A 14523-nucleotide genomic window follows, 5' to 3' on the forward strand; every position below is an offset into this window, starting at 1 on the left:
AATGTCCACAGCCCCAGGTTCATTTCATGCCATTTCTTTTGCAAGTGCATTGCATATTTGAGCAGTTGGTATTGCAGTTACAGTGTAAAACTGCAAGAAGATAGTTGGGGGCAGCTGGGAGTTCACCAAAAATAGGACAATATAGTCCATTATGAATTACCCAACCAAACTGGGTAGGGTCAAGATTACATCCCAGGGTTTTCCATGATCTAACTTGCAAATAAACCTGAAATGAGTGGAAGCTGCAAGCATCATTGGTGGGAGAGAGAACTTTAGACTCAACATACAAAGCAGATGTTGTAACTTTCTTGATGAATTTGAGATGACACAACTGATTGAGGTTTAAATTGAGCCTGGGTACTTATATAAAAGCATGATTGCTTTCTCCTCAGCTGCTGAAATCTCATTCTTGGCGGATAGTGGGTCCATAAAAACTTTAGCAGATTTATAAAACTTTTTTTTTTAATCAGAAGCTGTAGTCCCACTGACTTCCCAATGCCATAGATACAAGAAGTTGAATCACACCCAAGGAAGGCGTGGACATACAGGATTGTGCTACATATATGAGATCCAAGTTTGAGTTTCGTTGCATTTATATCCCAAATTCTATTCTCTGAGATTCCAGCTCGAGGCTCAGAGTAAAAGTAGATCGCTTGGCTACCTTTCTGTGCGTGATAGCACAGGAGTGTAAGCAGATCTATGTCGTCACCAACCAGAACAGTAGGCAAAAAAGAAGCAGATCGAACTGTAGTTAGAGCAATGGGAAAATAAGCATCACCTTCTGCCTGGTATAACTGACCCCCAGCTTTGGTCAGGTACTCACTGGTCGTGGCTATGATTGCTTGCTTATTCTTGAAGTTGCTTAGGAACACTTGTTTCTTTGTAGAATAGACCATACTCCTGTTAAAATATATCTGCAGGTATGATTGTGACCCTTTCCATCTCAAATGGGTGACATCTTTGATTGAAGGTGCTTGGTTGTATCTGTTGAAAACCCCTGACGTCCTTTGCAACGCGTATTTCCGTGCAATGTACTTCTGGCAGATATTATCATAAGTCGAGTTATTTTCCCAAGGGATTTGTTGCAGCAGTGACCAACCACCATGAACTATATGCTTGTCACTGAAATCTTTGATGAAGTCTTCAGCTTTTGGCTGCTGCTCTGCAACTAGATGCCACATCACATTGGTGAGGGCAGGCTTATCAGCTAATTGTGGAAGTCTGTTTGCTTCAAAAGGTCACAAAGCAGCAAGCACAATTCATACTCAAAGTATGACTCCAAATTATTATTGCTATTTTCAGCAATGTCACCAGCTGCTGAAACAGCAATGCTGGATCAACAGCAACTGACTGTCCATTAAATAACTGGTGCAGCTTTATTAGCAAGCATTACAGCCACCAACTTTTTCTTGAATGTGTACATGTTGATGTTTTCCCCTGTTATACTATCTATGATTTCTTGTCTGACAAATCTAGCTGTGTTGAAGTTGACTTTTTCATCAGCCATAAATCCAGAAGTGATGTTTTGCAAGCTCAGGTCTTCTGCAAAAGGGGTATTCTCAGCAAGAAAGCAAACAAGCTTGCTGGTGTCATGGTTGTTGTAACATTCAATTTCTCAACTCTGTAACTTCTTTGTGCTGATGCTTGTCTAGTATTGGACCTTAGCAAAATTTTGCATCAACAAATTAATTGCACAACAAGTTGGTGCTGAAAGTAGCCAAGTCAGCCTCTCCAACTCATTCATGCTGCTTCCCCTTGTAAGACCACTGTTAGTTTTCAACAAGTGCACGAGGACCTGCTCAATGACCAAATCTGATGACAGACCTGCCCAAAATTTTTCAGATCTGCAAATAACATATCTTTCATTCTGAAAATTGTCAAACACATTCAGATTGGTAGTTTCTAGCAACCAATAAACATATAATTTTTAGATACTGTTTTACAAAGTGGTAAGTGCCTGACAATTGTATTGCAAAGATCTTTATGAAAACAGGTTTTTTCTGCCTTGTTGAGGTATAAACAAATGGTTTCTCACTGCAGGAACTATATTTAAACTTTAGCCCAATTTTGTTCATAAACTAATATATTTTCATCCTAATTTGTTTTATTTTATTAGCATTAATAATAATTATAATAATAAAATAGATTTATTACCTGCTAAAACTATAAAAGATACAATGGGCAGCAGAGTATAAAAAAGTGAAAAAAATGCAAAAAAAAAGACAAACAACAAAGTACGGTTTAACACTAATATATACAATGAAATGGGCCCTCAACATCGAAATTCAACTCAAGTCTGTCCCTGAAGAGTTACCCAAGGATGACCTAGAGTCATGAACTTTTTATGAAAACTCGCTACTCTGGCAGGAACTGCCAAGGCAGGGTCTATCAATCCAAATCTACTGATCAAATACCAGTGTTTGGACCATGGTTGTAGTCCAAGCAGATACTTAGCATATTTAAAATAAATCGTGCGCAACTTTTTCTTCTCTGTCTGTGTGAAGCAACTCCAAAACGGAGAGATGTAGAGAAAACTCGGTAAAACAAATGCATTATACAATTGGGTTAAAATATCACGACTAAATCTCGCCTTGCTCAGGACAAGCTTTCCATATGCAGAACGAACTTTTCTAAGGGTATCAGCAATAATAAGTACACGTGTGGCCTTGAGTGACGTACCGATTGGGACTCCAAGGTAAGTAAGTGATGGAACAGGTTTGATTTCCGTATCATCTAGCATAACGCATATGTCCTCAGTCGACACTTTATAATTGAAAAATAACAATTCAGTTTTCGATGGATTAAATGTATGGCCGACACGAATATATTCTACCTTTGATGCACTAAAACAACTCTTTATTCCATTTAGGGTTCTACTAATGTTTAAAATGCCGTCGGCATAACCTATGAGCGACACATCAATCCCACATAAAATACACGTTGTTGGTGCTTCATGTTGCACTTTGATTACAGAATTATTGAATAAATCTGGTGAATTTACTGCTCCTTGCCTAATACCCTTATTCACTGGTATATCAATTTCTAAAAGCATATCACAATCCCAACCAGGACACTTTATCCTAACACGAAGATTACTATACATTGAATCAAGAGGTCCAATGACCGAATTTTCTACGCCTCTCTCTGCTGCAGAGGGTAAAATATGTTCGTGGATAGACGAATCGAAAGCACGGGCAAGATCATGGGCTGCTAAAACTGAAGAATCATTGTCATTCTCAGCGTCAGTCAGTATAGACACCAGCAAGTAAAGGGCATGATCACATCCAAGCGATCGCTGGAACCCAAACTGGTGTGGGGGAACCAAGCACTTGCTTCTAATTTCGTCACAAATAAGAAGCTGAAATAGTTTACATAGTGTAGTCGACACAGTAATGGGCCTATATGAAGAGCACTGGGAGGGAGGCTTCCCTGGTTTGAGAATAGGTGTTATTACACCAATGCAAAAGGTATCTGGGACGATACCTCTGGTAACGATAATTTGGAATAATAATGACACATGTTCAAGAAGTTGTTCACTACCATAGAGTAAATGCTGGCCACAAATTTTATCGAAACCTCTCGAAAATTTCTTTTTTAGCTTTTTCAGGCATTCACGTATTATACTTCTATTAACTACCATGTTCTCTATTGGCAACTTTAGCATTTCATCTAGCTCACTCCGGTAAGAATTCCGTAGCGCTTGGTCATGACTTTTGAACTGATCGGTGAAGTAAGTATTCCAGGCCTCTTTTGTTGAAAGGGGGACCTCAGAGGTCGATTCTTTGGGCTTCACTAAATTCCGCCAAAGGAGTTTGGGATCGGACTTGCTTTTCTTGCTGTATTCGTCAATTATGTCTCTACAGTATTTAGACAAGGCTTTGGCAAAGGCACGTTTAGTATGATTCTTCACTTTCCAGACTTGCCCAAATCTTGGATTACCACTGTCACACCATAGGCGAAACCAGAACTTTGCAGTCTTGCATGCTTCTGTTAAATTTAGGTTAGTGGACCATCCTCTAATTTCAGTGTTTACTCGAACTTTTCGAGAGGGTACGGCTGCTGATTCGGCACACCGAAGGGCATGGCATATTGAGGCAGAGTAAATGTTCAACAGAAGTTTCTGCTCTTCGGCCAGGATGTCACTGTTGGACATCAGTAGCGGGAAAGGGACTTGAATCTTTTCAAGAATTCTATTACACACTTGTTGATACTGTTGGATCGCAGCATCATCGAGCTTCCAATCTTGCACAACTTTGAGCTTTGGAGCTGCGCTTTTCTTTACTTCAGAGAATGGGCAAGCGAAACTCAAGGATATAGGTAAGTGATCTCTAAGTATACCACCCATTATGAAACCTCACTTCTCATATTCTTACTGTTTGGTAAAATAGTACCAATTTTCATGTTCATCATGGTGATAATAAACATAATTTTTAGTTTTACATTAAAATAAAGGATATTTTCATAATCACCATAATCTAGTACCCGATTCTAGACATAATTTTTTTTGTTGTATGCCTTTATATGGAAAAATGATTGGGTGATAGTTGTCTTACTACTTTTCAAGACTGATTTCTTTCAGACTAAGCGTGGTTTATCATAATCCCTGTGATCTAGTACCCTATTCTAGACATCAGTTTTGTTGCTGTATGCCTTTATATGTAAAAACCACAGTAGACAGAATATACCTGTAAGCTTATCGCAGATCATTTCTGCTCTTCGTGAACAAAAAGCTCCTCCCACTTATTTCTGCATTAGCTTTGTTTCCGTTTATTTCAATGCACTTTGATGGAAACAGTCGGAAATAGACTAACCTGCATTCCCGCTAATCTGACTTCGCCTATGTTTATATCTGCCAAAACGGAAATAAAGCTAATGTAGAAACAAGCTAACCCCGGTCCAGGTTTTTATAATGGGTGAGATAGAGAATGATCATACTGCTAATTATATAAACTGTGGTAAAAACGAATTCACCTCCTCAAAAATCCCAATTTTTGGTTTTATGCTCATATAAAGGTGATTTTCATAATCACCATGAACTAATACCCTATTCTAGACATAAATTTTGTTGTAGTATGCCTTTACATGGAGGCACAAATTTCACCTTCTTAAAATCAACCTCAACCTTAAAAAACCCAAGTTTTAATTTTACATTCAAATAAAAGTGATTTTCATAATCGCCATGACTTATCACACTATTCTCAACATCAATTTTGTTGTTGTATGCCTATATATGAAACATGAAATTCACCCCCTCAAAATCAACCTTTTGTTGTTGTATGCCTATATATGAAACATGAAATTAACCCCCTCAAAATCAACCTCAACCTAAAAAAAAACACATTTGTGAAACAGATAGATGAGCCAACTTTGCATATTTGGAATCAGCACATTTTTTGAGTTGGGTAGTCAAAGAATCTTTTCTCTTGCAATTTGTTCCTGGTTAGGCTCTTTTTTTTACACACTTCCTGGACTATTCTTTTGAAAGCCATCATGAGTTACAACAAATACAATTCTGTTATTTTGTGAACAAGATATAATGTAGTAGCCTAAACAAACTTAGAATGTCCTTCCAAAGTTTAAAAAAGAATGATACAGAAATTGTCATTCTAAACTAAGTATTATAAGGACAAAAGAATAGTACCATTCAATTCCCTGCTAAACACTGTTTCTGAATATAATGGTTACTAGCATAATAATTGCATTCCTGCTCCACTAATGAAACCAAACACAGGCAAAAGATACAGAAAAAACTTTAATTTTTTAAATTGGCATTATTTTGCAATATGAACAATCTTTTGATAAAAAAAAAAATAAATAAACACAAAACAAAAAATACAAACAAATCAATTTTTTTTTCAGCCTAGAACTAAATGTAGCCATATAAAAAGAGAGGGGTGGGGGGAGCCCTGATTCAATTGTCACGGTAGTGATTATTATTTTGGAAGCAATCAGGAGCTCAGTGCTATAGTACGAAAATTTGGTAACAGTCTTTGAATGGCTTTCTCTGAACTAAACACCATTAGGAAAAAATAGTAGCACGATTTGATTTCCTATTCATCACTATTTTCTAATATAATCATCACAACTATGACAATTGCATGGCAGCCCCCCCCCCCCTTCCCGCTTTAATTGGGCCAGATATAATATTAGGCTATAAACTGATCCTGTTGGTTTGCATTATTTGTGTATATTTCTTATAAATAAACAAAATAATGCCAATTAAAAAGCCTATAATCAGATATTTTGTGTATATTTCTTAAAAATAAACAAAATAATGCCAATTAAAAAGCCTATAATCAAATAATAATCAGCAAAGTAGATACTGTGGCATAAAAAAGCAGTGGCAATTAGGAAATTGAATGGAAGACTACTATTCTTTTTCGTTATTTTAGCAGTTAATGAGAGCAGGTCACATACAAAAATATTACCAAAAGGCCTATTACATTAAAAAAAAAAAAAAAAATCATTATGTCAAAAATTTTCCATAACCTAATTCAAGGCTTTACACTACAACATTCTGAAAACAACTTTAACAAATCTTAAAAGACTTACTTATATCTTTTCTAAAAGCACTTTGCTATAGTTTACCTCTAATCCCCTCCCCAAATTTGCAAATATGTAGCCCAAATTATACATTTGCCATGCATTTTTCAATATCTTGATTATGTACTATAATTCTTCTGTTCAAAAAGATTTTACAGCAAAGAAGAAATGTCAACAAAATCAAGAAACAGAAAAATGCATAGGAAATATATTATTCAGGCTATTTTTTGCACATTAGGTGGGGGAGTAAAGTGAAGCACTTTCAAGAATAATATGGGCAAGTATTTTAGGATTTTTTTTGTTGTTTCAGAACTTTAGTGTTTCCTTCTCAATAGCTCTGATTGTGCATTGATACTCTGGTTCCAAATCCACTAGTTGTTACCATTGTAATTTCACCCTAATACCCCTAATGAGACCAGACATAGTCCAAGAATATATAGCCTAGAAAACTTCAATGATTTTGTTGGTTTGTATTATTTTTTGTGCTTAATTCTCATCAGTAGTTGCTTTATAATTTCAAACAAAGCCAATCTGAGAAATTATGTCAGCAGTTTTGTATAGGCTAGCCTATATCCTATGAAAATACCTTTCCTTAATAGGGGAGGGGGCTAAGTGTTCCCTTATGCAATATTATTTCTTATGGAATGCCAATAAACTTTACCCCTACCTCCCCCAATGGAAAAATATATAGACTGAATTATATATACTCAATGAATTCCCCACAGACTGATTAGAATTTATTCTGAATAGCATAAAATATGTTAATAATATAGGGTTTTTTTTTATTTAATTATCACTATTGTGTTACAACTTCTGTCTCTCTCCCTGTCTCCCTCTTAATGGGAGATATATTTTGAGTTATATATTGGGCTTTGAAGCCAGGGATTTTTTGTTTTAATTCCCAGGATAATTAGTCTTATACCTGACGCCAAAAGTAAGATTGAATTTGTCAAAGCTTGGAGGGTTATTTCTCCTGTCTGTTTAAAGAATCTGGATACATATTTGAAGTTTTATTCATTTCTATCTTGCATTTAATGGACATAAATTGTGTATGTTCCTTCATTTATCTGTCTGTTTCTTTTCTGGGGGAATATTTTGGTCTCATTTTTAGAATTTTTGATTAATTTTTCCAACTAGTTGACTAATAACTTCTCTGCAGCAACACTTAAATTTGCCAACTAGTTGAGAATAAATGTTGCCCCAGCAAAACTTTTGTTTTCCAACTAGTTGACTAATAACTTCTCCCCAGCCAAACTTAATTTTTCCAACTAGTTGACTAATAACTTTTCCCCAGCAAAACTTAATTTTGCCAACTAGCTGGAAAGAAACATTGCCCCAGAAAACAATTAATTTTGTAAATTGGTTGACTAATAATAGTTAGAATTTATTCTGAATAGCATAAAATATGTTAATATTATAGGGTTCTTTCAAATTTAATTATCACTATTGTGTTACTACTTCTGTCTCTCTCCCTGTCTCCCTCTTAATGGGAGATTTATTTTTAGTTATATATTGGGTTTTGAAGCCAAGGATTTTTGTTTTAATTCCCAGGATAATTAGTCTTATTATACCTGGTCCCAAAAGTGATATTGAATTTGTCAAAGCTTGGAGTATTATTCCTCCTGTCTGTTTAAAGAAAATGGATGCATAGTTGAATTTTTGTTCATTTCTATCTTGCAATTATTGGACAAAAATTGTGTATGTTCCTTCGTTTATCTGTCTTTGTTTCTTTACTGGAGGAATATTTTTGTCTCATTTTTAAAATTTTTAATTAATTTTTCCAACTAGTTGACCAATAACTTTTCCCCAGCAGCACTTAAATTAGCCAACTAGTTGACAATAAATGTTGCCCCAGCAAAACTTTCCTTTTCCAACTAGTTGACTAATAACTTCTCTGCAGCAAAACTTAATTTTTCCAGCTAGTCGACAGCAAAACTTAATTTTGCCAACTAGCTAGAAAGAAACATTGCCCCAGAAAACAACTATTTTCCAACTAGTTGACTAGCAACTTTTCCCCAGCAATATTTTCTTTATCCAACTAGCTAGAAACAAACTTACCCTCTAAACACTTTTGTTTGCCATCTATTTGGCTAGTAACGTTTCCTCAGAATAATTTTTTTAGCTAATGACATGACATAAAGAGAAACAAAAAACATACTATTCCCAGTCCGACAAAAATTGGAAGTTTGTGATTTTAACAAATGCACTACAGCTAAGGTAATTCAAATAAACTGAATTCAGGAGTAAATAGTCTTGACGCCACAGAACTAAAAGTCTTCTCTGTCTATAAGTGTGCTTTCCAATCTTAGGCAACACTCTGCAAGATAGTCTTACCCCAGGTTCACAGAGATGCAATTTCATGTAAAAATGCACATTTTTGTAAAACCTGCCAAGTTCCATATATATATATATATATATATATATATATATATATATATATATATATATATATATATATATATATATATATATATATATATATATATATATATATATATATATATATATATATAATATTTCGGTCAAGACCTCCGCTTGACCGTCCTCAGTGCAGAATAAAACTGATAAAAATATAAAAACCAATCCTTAAAATAAAAACACCAAGCTAAAATTGGACGACCCTTTCCTAGTAACGGTGAAAGGGTAACTGAATAATTTTAGTTTGGTGTTTTTATTTTAAGGTTTGGTTTTTATATTTTTATCAGTTTTATTCTGCACTGAGGACGGTCAAGCGGAGGTCTTGACCGAAATATTTGCATAATTTTTCAATTTTTTCACTGGCTGTTAATTGTCCTTGTTTTCTTCCTTTCTTTGCGATTTTTTGTTTATCATGATTAGCCAGTGTGGTCTCAGAAATTATATATATATATATATATATATATATATATATATATATATATATATATATATATATATATATATATATATATATATATATATATATATATATATATATATATATATATATATATATATATATATATATATATATATATATATATATATATATATATATATATATATATATATATATATATATATATATATATATATATATATATATATATATATATATATATATATATATATATATATATATATATATATATATATATATATATATATTTATATATATATATATGTATATATATATATATATATATATATAAATAATTTCTGAGACCACACTGGCTAATCATGATAAACAAAAAATCGTGAAGAAAGGAAATGAGGACAATTAACAACCAGTGAAAAAATTGAAAATTATGCAAATATTTCGGTCAAGACCTCCGCTTGACCAGTCCTCAGTTGCAGAATAAAACTGATAAAAATATAAAAACTAAACCTTAAAATAAAAACACCAAACTAAAATTATTCAGTTACCCTTTCACCGTTACTAGGAAAGGGTCGTCCAATTTTAGTTTGGTGTTTTTATTTTAAGGTTTTGTTTTTATATTTTTATCAGTTTTATTCTGCACTGAGGACGGTCAAGCGTAGGCCTTGACCAAAATATTTGCATAGTTTTTCAATTTTTTCACTGGCTGTTAATTGTCCTCGTTTCCTTTCTTCACAATTTTTTGTTTATATTATATATATATATATATATATATATATATATATATATATATATATATATATATATATATTCACTTATAGAAGGAGAAGACTTTTAGTTCTGTGGCTTAAAATTAATTAAAAATTCTAAAAATGAGACAACAATATTCTTACAGAAAAGAAACAAAGACTGAAAAGAAGGAACATACACAATTTATGTCCAATAAATGCAAGATAGAAATGAATAAAACTTCAAACATGCATTGGTTTTCTTTAAACAGACAGGAGGAATAATCCTCCAAGCTTTCACAAATTCAATCTCACTTTTGGGACCAGGTATAAGACTAATTATCCTGGGAATTAAAACAAAAAATCCCTGGCTTCAAAGCTTAGTATATAACTCAAAATAAATCTCTCATTAAGAGGGAGACAGGAAGAGGAATGGAAGTTGTAACACAATAGTGATAATTAAATTTGAAAGAACCCTATAATATTAACATATTTTATCCTATTCAGAATAAATTATAACTATTATCAGTCAACTAGTTGGAAAATGAATTGTTTTCTGGGGCAATGTTTCTTTCCAGCTAGTTGGCAAAATTTTAGTTTTGCTGGGGAAAAGTTATTAGTCAACTAGTTGGAAAAATTAAGTTTTGCTGGGGAGAAGTTATTAGTCAACTAGTTGGCAAATTGGTAAAGTTCTACCAAATCATATTATTGAGTTAGGAATAAAGTGAATACACCATTTGATGCCTCTTTTTATGCTGATTACAAATATAATAATCATTTCTATCGGAAATGAATTTCAGCACCTTTTCACCTAACCTAACCTGGTCAATATCTACCAAATCATATTATTGAGTAAGGAATAAATTATATAAACTATTCAATGCCTTTTTTTATGCTTTTTACAAATATAATGAGCTTCTCTAGTGGACATTAATTAAAGCCCCCCCCCCCCTATATACGAGATAACTCCACTACAACTGCCTGGACCGCTATAGGGGGGGGGGCTTACATCATTTTCCACTATACGATCGGTATTTTTTTTTTATACGCATAAAAAAAGGCCTAAAAGTGTGTGTTCACTTTAGTCCTAACTCAATAATATGATTTGGTAGATATTGACACCTAACCTAACCTGGTCAATATATACCAAATCATATTATTGAGTTAGGAAAAAAGTGAATACACCATTCAATGCCTTTTTAGTCAAATTCTACGAAATCATATTATTGAGTTAGGAATAAAGTGAATACACCATTCGATGCCTTTTTTATGCTGATTACAATTATAACAAGCATTTCTATCAGAACTGAATTACAGCCCCCCCCCTATATCGGCTAGACCTAACCTAACCCTTACTGAGCATCTATAGGGGGGGGGGCTGAAACTCATTTCCGATTGAAAAGCTTATTATATTTGTAATAAGCACAAAAAAAAAGCATCAAATGGTGTATTCACTTTAGTCCTAAATCAATAATATGATTTTGTAGAACTTTACCGCCTTTTTTTCTTGTTATTACGACTATAATAAGCATTTCTTGTACACATGAATTAAAGCCCCCCCCCCCTATATAGGTCCATTCAGGGTTAGGTTAGGTATATCGGCTAGAGGGGGGGGGGCTGACTAGAAATTCCAATATTAATGCGTTTTTTCTTAAAAATTAGAATTAAAAATGCATCAAATAGTGTATTCACTTTATTCCCAACTCAATAATATGATTTGGTATATATTGACCCCTAACCTAGGCTAACCTAACCCTGAATTGGCATATATAGGGGGGAAGGCTGAAATTCATTTACAATAGAAATGATTATTATATTTGTAATCAGCATAAAAAAAGGGGTAAAGTTCTATGAAATCATATTATTGAGTTAGGAGTAAAGTGAATACACCATTCGATACCTTTTTTTATGCTGATTACAATTATAATAAGCATTTCTATCGGAAATTAATTTCAGCCCCCCCCCCGTATATAGGCTATACCTAACCTAACCCTGAATTGGCCTATATAGGGGGGGGGCTGAAATTCATTTCCGATAGAAATGATTAGTCAACTAGTTGGCAAAATTAAGTTTTGCTGGGGTGAAGTTATTAGGCTAGTCAACTAGTTGGCAAATTTAGATTTTTCATATAGCCTAGGCCTAGCCTACAGATGGGCCAAATTTTCCAACTAGATGACTAAAATGTTTTTAATTATAAGATTGGATAGTACCATTCTATATAAGCTTATAAACTAATTTTTTCCAATAGTCAGAGGGTGGAGTCCCTTTGCCAAGCTATTCCCATCTTTCTGTAGGTTAATATTCATGGCTCAATTCATAACTGAAACAAAATAGTATTGGTATTGTGGGTAAAATTCTACTTTAGTTACTTTTGAATATCTTAGAAAGGGGTTAGGTTAGGAAAATGAAACTTTCAGGGATTGGTCTACAGGCTAAAGTATGTCCCGGGAAGGTATTTTGAAGTACCTACCTCCACTCCTTCTCCCTCTAGAGGGCCCTGACCTTTGATGACCTTAAAAATATGTGAGTTATAGAGGTGAAACCTTGCAAAATAGATCTTCTGCTTAAATGAAGTATAACAAAATAGTTTTCAGCTTCACAACTTTGCTCAATCCCAATTTATAAGGTTTTAAAGATATGCAAATACATTTCCTACATTTTGGAAATAAACATTGATATGGCACAAAAATTCTGCTCAAATAAATGAAATTGCATTTTCAGAGCTAAAGCCAGAGAAAAAGAAACTGATAGCTGAAAATTAAGGTAAAATGTTGTTTTGTCAAAATTTCAATGGGTATAGACCTGTCATGTAGGCAAATTTCAGGACCCTCTAGAGGGAGACGGAGTGGAGGTAGGTACTTCAAAATGCCTTCCCGGGACATACTTTAGCCTGTAGACCTATCCCTGAAAGTTTCATTTTCCTAACCTAACCCCATTCCAAGATAGCCAAAAGTAGCTAAAGTAGAATTTTACCGTATTGTGGATCAAGTGAAAAGATAAATTTTTATTTTCAAGGGTACAAAAAAAAAATATATCTGAATAGCCTGTGGCCTACTTATGTAATTAAAGTCCCTTCATAAATTTCTTCTTCTTCTATTTAACAGCAGGCGGGCTTTTCAGTAAAACTATTTAGCCCTTTTCCTTTTGCTTCACTCTGTGGGCTACAGAGCTACTGGCTTGATTGCCTCATATTTATTAGATATATTCAGATATCTTTCAGCAGATCTTTCGACTCTAGGAGTTCAAATATAAGATGATAGATGTCGATTTCTATACTCTGTGTGCAGGTATAGTTGGCTAGGCTCTTGGCTGATAGTGGGATTTTGTGGTGTTTGAAGTATTTTAACAGTTTAGAAAGCAAGGTATGTTGTGCAGACGTCAGCATATTACATTCAAATAGGCAATGGTCAATTGTTTCATTATTCATATTACAATGCCTGCAAAGAGGGGACAGGGGAATTGAACCACTTGAATTAGAAAGCTTATATGAGAATGCAAGGAAATTTAGTCCATTTGTTCCAGAACGAATTCTATGATAAATTTTAGAAAGATACTTATTGGGAAAGGGGGAAAGGAAAGGATTAATCTTATTAAAATTAATATCTGATAGCCTCCATCGGTAAATATCTCTAATTGGGATTGGTCTCCCACTTGGCTGGTCAATATTTATAGCATTTTTTGCTATTTCATCAACCTGATGATTACCACTTATGCCAGAGTGGCTAGGAATGTACTGAAAGTAAGTTTTTATGCCACTTGAAGCAAGATTATCAATAATACTGAGACAATGATAAGTGTCAATGTCCAACTTATATTGAGGAGCTGAGGCCAGCAACTCAAGGCTTGATAAAGAGTCGGAATAAATGATAATATTATTCGAATTTTCAATCAAAGATTGGTTTTGCTTAAGGTGTTATAATGCCATGATTATGGCATTTAACTCAGCAGACATTATAGATAAATTATTAAATAATCTCTCTCCCATTGCAATTTTCAGGTGAGGAAGGAAAACACCACTTGCAACCTTCTCATTCATTTTTGACCCATCAACAAATATTTGGAAGTGATTTTTATAGGTAATTGTATTAAGTTCTGCAAATTTTTTCTGAACAAAAGCAATGGGGGTTAAATCTTTATTCCATTTTGAAAATTCAGTATTTATTATGGGAAATGACCAATTCCATGGAGGGGATTGGGGGAAAGTAGGTGCAATAGACTTTGCTGGTACAGGGAACTTCTTTTGAATATTGGCATACTCATCTGCAATACCTCTATACATGGCTGGATTTCTTAACCAATTATGTAATGTGTGTGAGCTATTTGATTCAATTTTTGTAAGATGTTTTATCAAGAGAAAGCTACGTCTCTCCCTTATTGTTGTTAATCCACTCTCCATTAGTAGAAACTTGGTGCTTG

General features: G+C 33.9%; 1 protein-coding gene across 3 annotated transcripts in view; it reads right to left on the reverse strand.

The window, feature by feature from the left end:
* Positions 1 to 13372, reverse strand: part of LOC148945963 (putative aarF domain-containing protein kinase 5) — an 80153-nt gene extending 66781 nt beyond the window's left edge. For 2 of the 3 annotated variants that reach the window (XM_089097860.1, XM_089097863.1), the window contains exon 1: positions 13163 to 13184. The gene's annotated coding sequence lies outside the window, so the exon portion shown is untranslated. Of the gene's footprint in view, positions 1 to 13162 lie in introns of all 3 variants that reach the window. The other variant, XM_089097862.1, reaches the window with a different exon arrangement.
* Between the last annotated feature and the right edge of the window lie 1151 nt (positions 13373 to 14523).

The sequence above is a fragment of the Artemia sp. Qi Xiang Cuo genome, chromosome 12 (genome assembly GCF_049724085.1).
Source record: "Artemia sp. Qi Xiang Cuo chromosome 12, ASM4972408v1, whole genome shotgun sequence".
NCBI lineage: Eukaryota > Metazoa > Arthropoda > Branchiopoda > Anostraca > Artemiidae > Artemia > Artemia sp. Qi Xiang Cuo.